The sequence below is a fragment of the Arachis hypogaea genome, chromosome 18 (genome assembly GCF_003086295.3).
Source record: "Arachis hypogaea cultivar Tifrunner chromosome 18, arahy.Tifrunner.gnm2.J5K5, whole genome shotgun sequence".
Classification (NCBI taxonomy): domain Eukaryota; kingdom Viridiplantae; phylum Streptophyta; class Magnoliopsida; order Fabales; family Fabaceae; genus Arachis; species Arachis hypogaea.
Genome location: NC_092053.1, coordinates 19869616 through 19882385, shown reverse-complemented (window position 1 = coordinate 19882385; position 12770 = coordinate 19869616). Strand labels below are relative to the sequence as shown.

Genomic DNA, 12770 nt, shown 5'->3' with positions numbered 1-12770 from the left:
AAGCGCTTCTTTAACGTCAATAGCTTGACAGTGGGCTCTCATGGAGCCTCACAGATGTGCAGAGCTTTGTTGAGACTCTCCAACACCAAACTTAGAGTTTGGATATGGGAGTTCAACACCAAACTTAGAGTTTGGTTGTGGCCTCCCAACACTAAACTTAGAGTTTGACTGTGGGGGCTCTGGTTGACTCTGCTTGGAGAGAAGCTTTTGCTGCTTCCTCTCCATGGTTGCAGAGGGAGATCCTTGAGTTTTGAATACAAGGGAGTTCTCATTCCATTGAAGGACTATTTCACCTCTGTCAACATCAATCACAGCTCATGCTGTGGCCAGGAAAGGTCTTCCTAGGATGATGGATTCATCCTCTTTCTTTCTAGTATCCAGGACTATGAAATCAGTAGGTATGTAAAGGCCCTCAACCTTTACTAATACATCTTCTACTTGTCCATAAGCCTGTTTTCTTGAGCTGTCTGCCATCTCTAGTGAGATTTTAGCAGCTTGCACCCCATAGATTCCCAGTTTCTCTATTATAGAGAGGGGCATGAGGTTTATTCCTGAACCAAGGTCACACAGAGCCTTAAAGATCATAGTGCCCATGGTGCAGGGTATTATGAACTTTCCAGGATCCTGTCTCTTCTGAGGCAATGTCAGTTGATCCAGATCACTTAGTTCATTGATGAACAAGGGAGGTTCAACTTCCCAAGTATCAATGCCAAACAATTTGGTATTCAGCTTCATGATTGCACCAAGAAACTTGGCAGTTTGCTCTTCAGTAACATCCTCATTCTCTTCAGAAGAGGAATACTCATCAGAGCTCATGAAGGGCATAAGGAGGTTCAATGGAATCTCTATGGTCTCTAGATGAGTCTCAGATTCCTTTGGTTCCTCAGAGGGAAGCTCCTTATTGACCACTGGACGTCCCAGGAGGTCTTCCTCCTTGGGATTCACGTCCTCTCCTCTCCTCACAGGTTCGGCCATGGCGCTTATGTCAATGGCCTTGCACTCTCCTTTTGGGTTCTCTTCTGTATTGCTTGGGAGAGTACTAGGAGGGATTTCAGTGATCCTTTTACTCAGCTGGCCCACTTGTGCTTCCAGATTTCTAATGGAAGACCTTGTTTCATTCATGAAACTTACAGTGGCCTTAGATAGATCAGAGACTAGATTTGCTAAATTAGAAGCATTTTGTTCAGAGTTCTCTGTCTGTTGCTGAGTTGATGATGGAAAAGGCTTGCTATTGCTAAACCTGTTTCTTCCACCATTATTAAAGCCTTGTTGGGGCTTTTGATCCTTCCATGAGAAATTTGGATGATTTCTCCATGTTGAGTTACAGGTGTTTCCATAAGGTTCACCTAAGTAATTTACCTCTGCTATTGCAGGGTTCTCAGGATCATAAGCTTCTTCTTCAGGAGAAGCCTCTTGAGTACTGTTGGATGCAGCTTGCATTCCATGCAGACTCTGAGAGATCATATTGACTTGCTGAGTCAATATTTTATTCTGAGCCAATATGGCATTCAGAGTATCAACTTCAAGAACTCCCTTCTTCATAGGCGTCCCATTACTCACAGGATTTCTTTCAGAAGTGTACATGAACTGGTTATTAGCAACCATGTCAATGAGTTCTTGAGCTTCTGCAGGCGTCTTCTTTAGGTGAATGGATCCACCTGCAGAAGTGTCTAGTGACATCTTTGATAGCTCAGATAAACCATCATAGAATATATCCAGGATGGTCCATTCTGAAAGCATGTCAGAAGGACACTTTTTGGTCAACTGTTTGTATCTTTCCCAAGCTTCATAGAGGGATTCACCTTCTTTCTGTCTGAAGGTTTGAACATCAGCTCTAAGCTTGCTCAGCTTTTGAGGCGGAAAGTACTTGGCTAAGAAAGCCGTGACCAGCTTATCCCAAGAGTTCAGGCTGTCTTTGGGTTGAGAATCCAACCATAATCTAGCTCTGTCTCTTACAGCAAAAGGGAAAAGCATGAGCCTGTAGACTTCAGGATCTACTCCATTAGTCTTAACAGTATCACATATCTGCAAGAATTCAGTTAAGAGCTGAAAAGGATCTTCAGATGGAAGTCCATGAAACTTGCAGTTCTGCTGCATCAGAGAAACTAACTGAGGTTTCAGCTCAAAGTTGTTTGCTCCAATGGCAGGAATGGAGATGCTTCTTCCATGTAAATTGGAATTAGGTGCAGTGAAGTCACCAAGCATCTTCCTTACATTATTATTATTTTCGGCTGCCATCTCCTTCTCTTGTTCGAAAATTTCTGAAAGATTATCTCTGGATTGTTGTAATTTAGCTTCTCTTAATTTTCTCTTCAGAGTCCTTTCAGGTTCTGGATCTGCTTCCACAAGAATGTTCTTATCCTTGCTCCTGCTCATATGACAAAGAAGAAGGTACAGAATAATAATAATAATAATAATAGAGATTCTCTTTACCACAGTATAGAGGTTCCCTTATGTGAGTAGAAGAAAAGAGGAAGAAATTCGAACACAGATAGAAGAGGGGGTTCGAATTTGGTGATGATGTGAGGGAGAGATGTTAGTAGATAAATAAATAAATAGAATAAGATGAGGGAGAAGGAGGGAATTTTCGAAAATTTTTGAAAAGGAGTTAGTGATTTTTGAAAATGGTTTTTGAAAAATGTTAGTAATTTTCGAAAATTTTTGAAATCAAAAATAAAAATAAAAATAATTAGTTAATTAAAAAGAAATTTTTGAAAAAGGGGGAGATATTTTCGAAAATTAGAGAGAGAGAGTTAGTTAGGTAGTTTTGAAAAAGTTAAGAAACAAACAAAAAGTTAGTTAGTTAGTTGAAACAAATTTTGAAAAGATAAGAAGTTAGGAAGTTAGAAAAGATATTTTGAAAAGATATTTTTGAAAAAGATAAGATAAGAAGATATTTTTGAAAAGATATGATTGAAATTAGTTTTAAAAAAGATTTGATTTTTAAAATCTCAATTAATGACTTGATTCATAAGAAATCACAAGATATTATTCTAGAATTCAAAGTTTGAATCTTTCTTAACAAGCTAGTAACAAACTTCAAATTTTTGAATCAAAACATTAATTGAAAATAACTAAGAATTTTGAAAAAGATTTGATTTTTGAAAAAGATTTTGAAAAAGATAAGATTTTCAAATTGAAAATTTGATTTGACTCATAAGAAACAACTTTGATTTTTAAAAATTTTTGAAAAAGTCAACTCAATTTTCGAATTTGATGGGAGAAAAAGGGAAAGATATTTTTTTTATTTTTTTTTGAAATTTTTTATGAAAAACATGAAAATTATGCAATGCATGAAATTTTTAGATCAAAACAATGAATGCATGCAAGAATGCTATGAATGTCAAGATGAACACCAAGAACACTATGAAGAACATGATGAACATCAAGAACATATTTTTGAAAAATTTTTAATGCAAAGAAAACATGCAAGACACCAAACTTAGAATTCTTTAATGCTTACGCGCTAAGAATTCAAGAATGCATATGATAAACATGAAAAGACACAAAACAAAAAATCATCAAGATCAAACAAGAAGACTTACCAAGAACAACTTGAAGATCATGAAGAACACTATGAATGCATGATATTTTCGAAAAATGCAAGATGCATATGCAAGTGACACCAAACTTATAATGTGACTCAAGACTTAAACAAGAAACAGAAAATATTTTTGATTTTTATGATTTTCTAATTTTTTTGGATTTTTTCGAAAATTATATGAAAAGGAAAAATAAGGATTCCAAAATTTTTAATATGAATTCCAGGAATCTTGCATTCTTAGTCTAAAGCTTCAGTCCAGGAATTAGACATGGCTCACTAGCCAGCCAAGCTTTCAAAGAAAGCTCCAGTCCAAAACACTAGACATGGCCAATGGCCAGCCAAGCTTCAGCAGGTGATCATGGATCAGCAGCAGGTGGATGAGCAACAACTAAATTGCTCTTGATAACAAATTGCAAGCCTCAGTCCAAATGAATTTAGACATGGCTTTACAGCCAGCCAGGCTTCAACATGCTTCATGAAACACTAGAATTCATTCTTAAAAATTTTGAAGCCATAGAATAATTTATTTTTGAAAACATTTTTATTTATTTTTTTTCGAAAACAGATGAGAGAATTTTTTGAAATTATTTTTGAAAAAGAAAAGAAAACAAAAAGAAAATTACCTAATCTGAGCAACAAGATGAACCGTCAGTTGTCCAAACTCAAACAATCCCCGGCAACGGCGCCAAAAACTTGGTGCTGTTGCCAGATCAAAAGGGAATCTGGCACTGATGTTACCTGACCAAAAGCTTGCCGAAGACTCAAACAATCCCCGGCAACGGCGCCAAAAACTTGGTGCTGGAAATTGTGATGTCCAGGCTCGAACAATCCCTGGTAATGGCTCCAAAGCTTGGTGCTTTGATCTTAATTCATAATTGTCACAACTTCGATACAACTAACCAGCAAGTGCACTGGGTCGTCCAAGTAATACCTTACGTGAGTAAGGGTCGAATCCCACGGAGATTGTTGGTATGAAGCAAGCTATGGTCATCTTGTAAATCTCAGTCAGGCGGATATAAAGTGATAATGTTGTTTTCGAATATTATATAATAAAATAGGGATAGAGATACTTATGTAAATCATTGGTAGGAATTTCAGATAAGCGAATGGAGATGCTTTTCGTTCCTCTGAACCTCTGCTTTCCTGCTATCTTCTTCCAATCAGTCTTACTCCTTTCCATGGCTGGCTTTATGCAAGGGCATCACCGTTGTCAGTGGCTACATCCCCTCCTCTCAGTGAATAATATGCTCACACACCCTGTCACGGCACGGCTATTCATCTGTCGGTTCTCGATCATGCTGGAATAGGATTCACCCTCCTTTTGCGTCTGTCACTAACGCCCAGCACTCGCGAGTTTGAAGCTCGTCACAGTCATTCAATCATTGAATCCTACTCAGAATACCACAGACAAGGTTTAGACCTTCCGGATTCTCTTGAATGCCGCCATCATTCTAGCTTACGCCACGAAGATTCTGGTTAGGAGATCTAAGAGATACTCATTCTAGCTTAATTCATGTAGAACAGAAGTGTTTGTCAGGCACGCATTCATAAGGGAGAAGGATGATGAGCGTCACACATAATCATCACCTTCATCACGTTCTTGGGTGCGAATGGATATCTTAGAAGCGAAATAAGATGAATTGAATAGAAAACAGTAGTACTTTGCATTAATCTTTGAGGAACAGCAGAGCTCCACACCTTAATCTATGGAGTGTAGAAACTCTACCGTTGAAAATACATAAGTGAAAGGTCCAGGCATGGCCGAGATGGCCAGCCCCCTAAACGAGATCACAGGATCAAAATACAATCCAGGATGCCTAATACAATAGTAAGAGGTCCTATTTATAATAAACTAGCTACTAGGGTTTACATGAGTAAGTATTTGATGTATAAATCCACTTCCGGGGCCCACTTGGTGTGTGTTTGGGCTGAGCTTAAGTGTTGCACGTGCAGAGGCCATTTGTGGAGTTGAACGCCAGTTTCTGTGCCAGTTTGGGCGTTCAACTCTGGTTTTGGATCCTTTTCTGGCGCTGGACGCCAGATTTGGGCAGAAGGCGGGCGTTGAACGCCAGTTTACGTCGTCAATTCTTGGCCAAAGTATAGACTATTATATATTTCTGGAAAGCCCTGGATGTCTACTTTCCAACTCAATTGGAAGCGCGCCATTTCGAGTTCTGTAGCTCCAGAAAATCCACTTTGAGTGCAGGGAGGTCAGAATCCAACAGCATCAGCAGTCCTTTTTCAACCTCTGAATCTGATTTCTGCTCAAGTCCCTCAATTTCAGCCAGAAAATACCTGAAATCACAGAAAAACACACAAACTCATAGTAAAGTCCAGAAATGTGAATTTAACATAAAAACTAATGAAAACATCCCTAAAAGTAACTAGATCCTACTAAAAACATACTAAAAACAATGCCAAAAAGCGTATAAATTATCCGCTCATCAAAGTCCATGAGTGTACCTTTGGTACTTTGAAGTACTATACTTCCGATATTGAGACTGATCAACTTGATATCGATTGTTTGGTGTGTATAGGAACCAGATGGTGTCTCGTGGATCCGATCGGGGACGTGAGAGAGACCGTACTAACACGCAAGAACCGGAAATTAACCCGAATAACCCGGTAAACCTTATGGCGGCATTGGAGAATATGGTTGCGGCTATGCAGGCCACTGCGGAGGCTCTTGGGCAACAGATAAACAATAATGGCAATGGCGGAAGGGAAGCTCAGGGCCCGATGACACTGGCAACCTTCTTAAAAGTTAATCCACCTAAGTTCAAGGGAACCACTAATCCGACTGAAGCTGACACCTGGTTTCAGGCTATGGAGCGAGCACTGCAAGCGCAGTTGGTGCCTGAAGAGCAGTGTGTTGAATTTGCTACCTATCTGCTCACGGGGGAAGCATCGCATTGGTGGCAAGGGGCTCGACGTCTCCTGTAGCAGGGGAATGATCCTATCACCTGGGGTGCCTTCCAAGTGGAATTTTATAAGAAGTACTTCCCGAATTATGCTAGAACGGTCAAGGAACTTGAATTACTGCAGCTGAAGCAGGGTACAATATCCGTATCTGAGTATACGGATAAATTTGAGGAGTTATTCAGGTTTTCTCGTATGTGTCAAGGAATCCCGGGAGACTTCGAAGAATGGAAGTGTATTAAGTATGAGGGAGGACTTCGAAGTGAAATCCTGAGCTCTGTTGGACCGATGGAGATTAGGGTCTTATCCGAACTTGTGAACAAGAGCCGTATTGCTGAAGAATGTGTGAGGAAGGCTGTTGAGGCGAAGAATGACCGTCAGGAGTCCCACCGCAGGGAGCACAATCAAGAATACCCAACAAGGGGTCAAGAGTTTAAGAGAAGAGGATACCCACAACGTTTTCCCCAAAGGCGAAATGACCTTGCGACGAATAAGAATTCCCAAGGAAAAGGTAGGGAAAAGCAAATAGTGGCTGCTTCGGATGTTTTGAGCTGTCAGAGATGTGGAGGTCATCACCCAAATAGACCGTGTCGTTATGGTTCGGGTTTGTGTTACAATTGCAGAAAGCTAGGACATTTGGTCAGAGATTGCCCACATCGGAAGGACCGGGAGACTGCCAGGTCTGATTTTCATACCTGAGGTAATAAGAAAACTGATAACTTAATTCTTTACCACTTTAGATAATGCTGAAGGCTGGTATTCACTCATAATACATGGTCGAATGAAAAATTATGATCTGTTCTAGATAACCCTAAGTTATCTTAATAGAAGGATTGGTGAGCATAAGTGATTAGGTAGGCCTTTAGCGGAAAGCAACCTCAGAGTGGAATGACTGGTGGGCGATGTCAAAGCCATCATCCGAAACTCCGTGTCGAGGTAGATTGGAACTTTGCCATGGTTGTAAAGGAGTTGGACACGTGTCCTGGAAACGTCCTAAGAAGGTCAACCGGAATACTACCAAGGGCCAACAACAAGGTCGTGTGTTCACTACAACAACGGGTGATACCGTTAGATCCGACGGTTTGGGAATTGGTAAGCGAAAGATCAGTAACAACGTGTTAAAAGTACGATTAAGTTGGTATGTGGTTTTGGCTATCATAGATAGAAATCTAGTGAATGCCAGTCATGCTAAGTTGTGGTTGAGTACTTGAGGAAGTAAGTGATAGAACTCGTACTAGACGAGAGATCAGAATAAAGCAGCGGAAACTTGTGGAAGCAGTAACGCAGGATAGCTACGAATAAGAGCTGTAAAAGTTTACTATAGTATCTTATGTTTGAATACTAGAAGGGTTAAGCATGTCACTGCAAGTAATGATCCCCAAATAGTTGGAAATGTTTACGGCTGCGAGCTTTGATGGTTCTAAAGTGGATGAGGAATCTATCATTAATGCACAATTGGATTTAGATGATGAGAGAGTGCAAGTTGTCGTGTTTGAGAGATGAGTACCATGATGTTGGGTCATAGTGACCTTGGATTTAGATTGAGATTTATAATGATTGGTTTTGAAAGACGAATGTGAAAACCATTAAATTGAAATGTTGATGCGGTACTGAGATTGGTTTGAGGGAACTCGTGACAGGTGGTAAACTCCAATTTTTGGGGAGGTACTGTTGAAAATTCTTCCCCAAGAATTTGAAAGAGTGTTGGTTTTGGTTTTGAAGATGATTTTTGATATGTGTAATTTTAACAAAAGAGATGTGTTTCAAATGCTTTTATAGATTATTAAAGGAAATGCGGATTCTTATGATTTTGTTAACTTGCTATTCCAAACTCATTTGATTTCTAGAAATGAAAGGGGTTTTTGATTGATAAGCCAGAGACTTTATATCAGCAAGTCATGTAAAGATTTGAGGGTTTGAGAATAAGAAAGTAAGTTTGAAAATTATGCTTGGAGTTGAACTGTGATTAGAGGAATTGGCTTGGTGGAGAGAGAGAGAGGATAGTGATGGAGTATGATTAAGGTGTGGTGATGATCTTTAATTGGTTATAGTGATGTGGGATAATGACTATGATTAACGATGATGGCAACCTTATTGATGACATGATTTGAGATTTAATAAGGTGTGAGTTGATAAGACGATAAAAGTAAGGAATGAGGCTGTTGGTCGGCGTTGAACGAATGACCGAGACCCTCAGGGATAGAGAAATCAGAGCGCGGCAACGGAAGCACGCAGAGTAAAAGGACCTTGAAACTTTTATGCGTTTGATATAAAGGCAGACTATGCTCGCGTACTCGTAGTGATGGATGGAATTTTCGAGGGCGAAAATTTCTGTTAGGGGGGTAGAATGTAATACCCGGTCTAACCGAAATTAATTAAATAATAAGTTAAATAGGAGCGAATATGGTTGGAAGATTTGGCAATTGGAATTTGATGATTTAAATATGATATTTGGATTCAGTGAATTTTTCCGAGTCGGAAAACATAGTTTTCTGCGTAAAAGCGCGCAGTAGAATTTTGACCGGAAGCACCGGCTGAGATCTGTCTGGTACTGCAGCTGAGAAAATTGATTATGAGTAAATAAGATTAAGAAATGAGGAATTATAATTAGGGAAGGTAGAAATATTTAAAGTGCGATTTAGAGCGCTAATCTTAAAGGTTTTGACCCAAAGTTGGGCCAACGGACAAAAATAAGTGAACCGGGCCTAAGTGGGCCCAAGACCCAACATATATATACATTAGTTATGAGTATTTCAGCTCATTTTACCCTAAAAAGAAGGGTTGGGGCGCTGAAATTGAGAAGAGAGAAGAGAAGAGAGAAAACCTAACTCCCTTTGATCTTCAAACCACCATAACTTGAGCTACGGAGCTCCGATTGACGAGCCGTTTACGGCCACGCATCGCTTTTCTCATCCTCTACAATTCTATTTAAGTTTTGTGGTGAGTATTCCATTCATCTCTGCCCAGTTTTCGAAATTCTCCACTGTTACACGTTTTTGGGTAGTTAGTGTTGAAATCTAGTGATTTTGGGTGTTTAGGGATACTCCAACATGGATTCTAAGTGGGTTCTATCCCTACTTCATATGGGCTGAGGTAAGAAGTGCTCAAACCCTTGTGATTTGTCATTTTTATGAGCCCTAGGTTGATGTATGTATGTGATATTGGTTATGTTAGTGTATTTGGTGATGTTGGTGCACAATTGGGAGATTGGTATTGCTTGAGGAGCTTTGGTGACGCTTGGAGCTAAGGTTGGTGAAGACTTCCAAAGAAGAGGCTCAATTGGTTTGGCTACAAGAGGTACGGTTTAAGTTTCATTTAAGTACCGTGTGTTGTGACGAGAATTCCTAGGCTCGATACCCCTAGGATTAAGTTTGGATTGTGTAAATGGTTGGTGCTAATATGCATAGTTGATATGCAATGTGAATTAATGATTGGGTTGAAAATTGTGTGGCCATGTATGCTTGGTGTATTGAGAATTTGATGTACTGGGTAATGAGTATTGATTTGTGGTTCGTGCATTTAAATTGTGAAAATTGGGCCGGAGGCTGTGAATTTTGGGCCGGAGGCCGGAAAGAGGTAAGAAAGGTAAGTCGATATGTGCATTGTATGATGGCACAAGTGATTGGATGAATTTCAGATAATGAATATATGAATGATTAGGTTGGTTATTGAATAATAAGGTATGAGGAGTTGAAGTGCGGAATTTGGTAATTTTGGGTGAAATTATGTAGATGAGGTATGTTTGGTTTGGTTGAGATATATTATGTGATCATATATGTGATTATGCCTTGATGGTATGATGATGCATTAGAGATATGTATGTTGTAATATATGCTTGAGGAATGATTAAGGTTGATTTGTGGGTGAAACCACGTGATAGTGAGTATGATGTTGATTAGGTATAATGATGGTTGATTTGGAAATGGTATTATTGGAAATTGGGATGAGGAAGGATGTATGACATGATATTGTGTTTATCCTTTAGGCATTTGATTGAGAAGTGTTAAAATAGTTGGATGTGGTTTTGGGAATTTTGGTAAAGTGTCAATGTATGAGTTGAGGATGGCTTGATGTTGATTTTGGTACATTTTGATTTATTTCAAAAAGGGTTGAAATTGGCATGTTTTGGTTGATTTTGAAAATAGTTGAAAATGGCTTGTTTTGAAAATGGCACCTTGTGGTTTTGTATGAAAACATGGTTTTTGGGCATATTTTGATGGGATATAACTCGGACTACGAATCTCTGTTTTGTGCCAAATTTGTTTAGAAATGAAATTGGACCCGGGATGTCCATGCCGTTCGAAGAACGGGTGAAAAATGATTTAAAATGAGAGAGTTATGTCCGTCGGAAGATTGGGGGTTGAATTTGTAAATTCTGCAGCTTTTAACTTAAAAACTTTTTAGCAGAACGACCCTCCGCGCGTAGGCGCACTTGGCGCGTACGCGCCGTTCTTCCAGAAAGCACCATCCACGCGTGCGCGTGGTTGCGCGGGCGCGTCGATGCGCTGCACCAAATTCCCAGCTATTTTTCAGAGAGTTGTGCCAGGGTTGTGCCAGTTTTGTGCCTGGGCGCAAGAGCACCCACGCGTACGCGTGGCTGACGCTTGCGCGCTGTTTGGATATTTTCAACCCGCGCGTTCGCGCATATGGCGCTTGCGCGTCGATGTATTTTTGGCCATCCACGCGTGCGCGTGGATTGCGCGTACGCGTGGCCCTGCTTTCATGCCAAAGTTGATTTTTGAGTTTTAAAAGCCAAATCTCATACTTCTAAACCTCCAATCTCACCCCTTATGTATTAAATCATTATGATATGCCTAGCAATGAGAAAGGAGCTAGGGGATGTGGTAACTTGCGAGTGAAGCAAGAGGAAAGGGTAAGATCAATGATGATCAAAGATGATTATATGAGATATGGAGGATGGCGGTGGAAGTACCGTGTATGCCATGAGCCGAAGGGCTATATTTATTGATAAATGGTTGGTTCTTGATTGGACCATGAGCCGGATGGCTGAGTTATTGCCGGATATGGCAGAGCCATGTTGATAAATTGGCTAGTTCTGGATTGAACTGTGAGCCGGATGGCTGAGTTATTGCCGAGTTACGGCAAAGCCATTATGGATTATGGCTGAGTATAAAGGCATATGATAAATGAATAATGATGGAAAATGTTGAATGTAAGCATGTTTGTGTTTTCTCTCTGGTTGTAAGGGCGACAGGGCGCAGATACCCTCTAATGGCGACAGGGCGCAGATACCCTCTAATGGTGACAGGGCACATATTCCCTCTAATGATATTAATACGCAACAGAGAGACTGTGCCCAGGTTAGCTACCGGACATGTCGGGTTGGCTTGATAACTGACAGATGATATCATCAGCCATAGGGCAGGCATTCATCATTTGCATATGTTTGAATTGTTTGGGTTTGCCATTTGTTTTTGGATTTCTACATCATATATGCCATGTTACCTGACTATATGCTACTTGTTCTACTTGTACCATATTTGTGTATTACTTGCCTGTATTGCTTGTCTTTGTACAACTCAGAGGCCCCTCATGCTGGTGTCGGTGGGTGTGAGGGCTGTTCTTGATGGGATGAATTGATGATACGATTGTATGATGATGATGATTATTGAATGAGATAATTGGAACTCCCTGGGTAGACGCAGTGATGTGGTTTCACTAGCTCCAGGCGAGGGTATGATGTATTGATATAGAATTGCTGAGGCAGAACAACTGGTGATAGTTTTGCTTATGATTCTGAGTCTGACTCGTGGAAGAGTCAGCGAGTTTGGAAACATGTGTAACAGGAACTAGATTTAGTATCCCCTTACGACAGTTGCCTATTCATGGATTAGTGAGAATTTAGGCTGGATATTTGGTGAAGAAGTTTAGGATGCTTAGTGAGTTTTTATTGCAGTGCATTGTATTTATTTGGCACTTTTACCGTACTGGGAACCCATGGGCCCGGGGTTCTCATTCCGTATATATCTCTTGTTTTTCAGATACAGGTCCAGGTGCTCAGAAGTGAGCTGTGGTTCGTCTGAGAGACGGCGAAGATATTTATTTTCTCTACTTTGTGTTTTGTTTAGAATCTCTCCACCTTTGTTTTGAAAAGATTATATTATGTATTGAACTCTTTTGAATTACCTAAAGAGGCTCTCATGTTTCCTTTGGGAGAGATTAGGATATACTGTTGTCAACTACTTTCATACTGTACCCTAGCCGGCCTAAACTTCGCGGGTCGCGACTAGTGGCTATTTACTTATGTTATAAATATCTATCTGTTATCTATCTCTCAATCTCCTCT

At 40.1% G+C, this 12770-nt stretch overlaps 1 non-coding gene across 1 annotated transcript; it reads left to right on the top strand.

Annotated features, from left to right (window-relative positions):
* The first annotated feature begins 1734 nt into the window (after nt 1–1734).
* On the top strand, nt 1735–1842 carry LOC112773614 (small nucleolar RNA R71). The gene has a single exon (XR_003188156.1). It is a non-coding gene; the product is annotated as a small nucleolar RNA R71 (small nucleolar RNA).
* The last annotated feature ends 10928 nt before the right edge of the window (nt 1843–12770 follow it).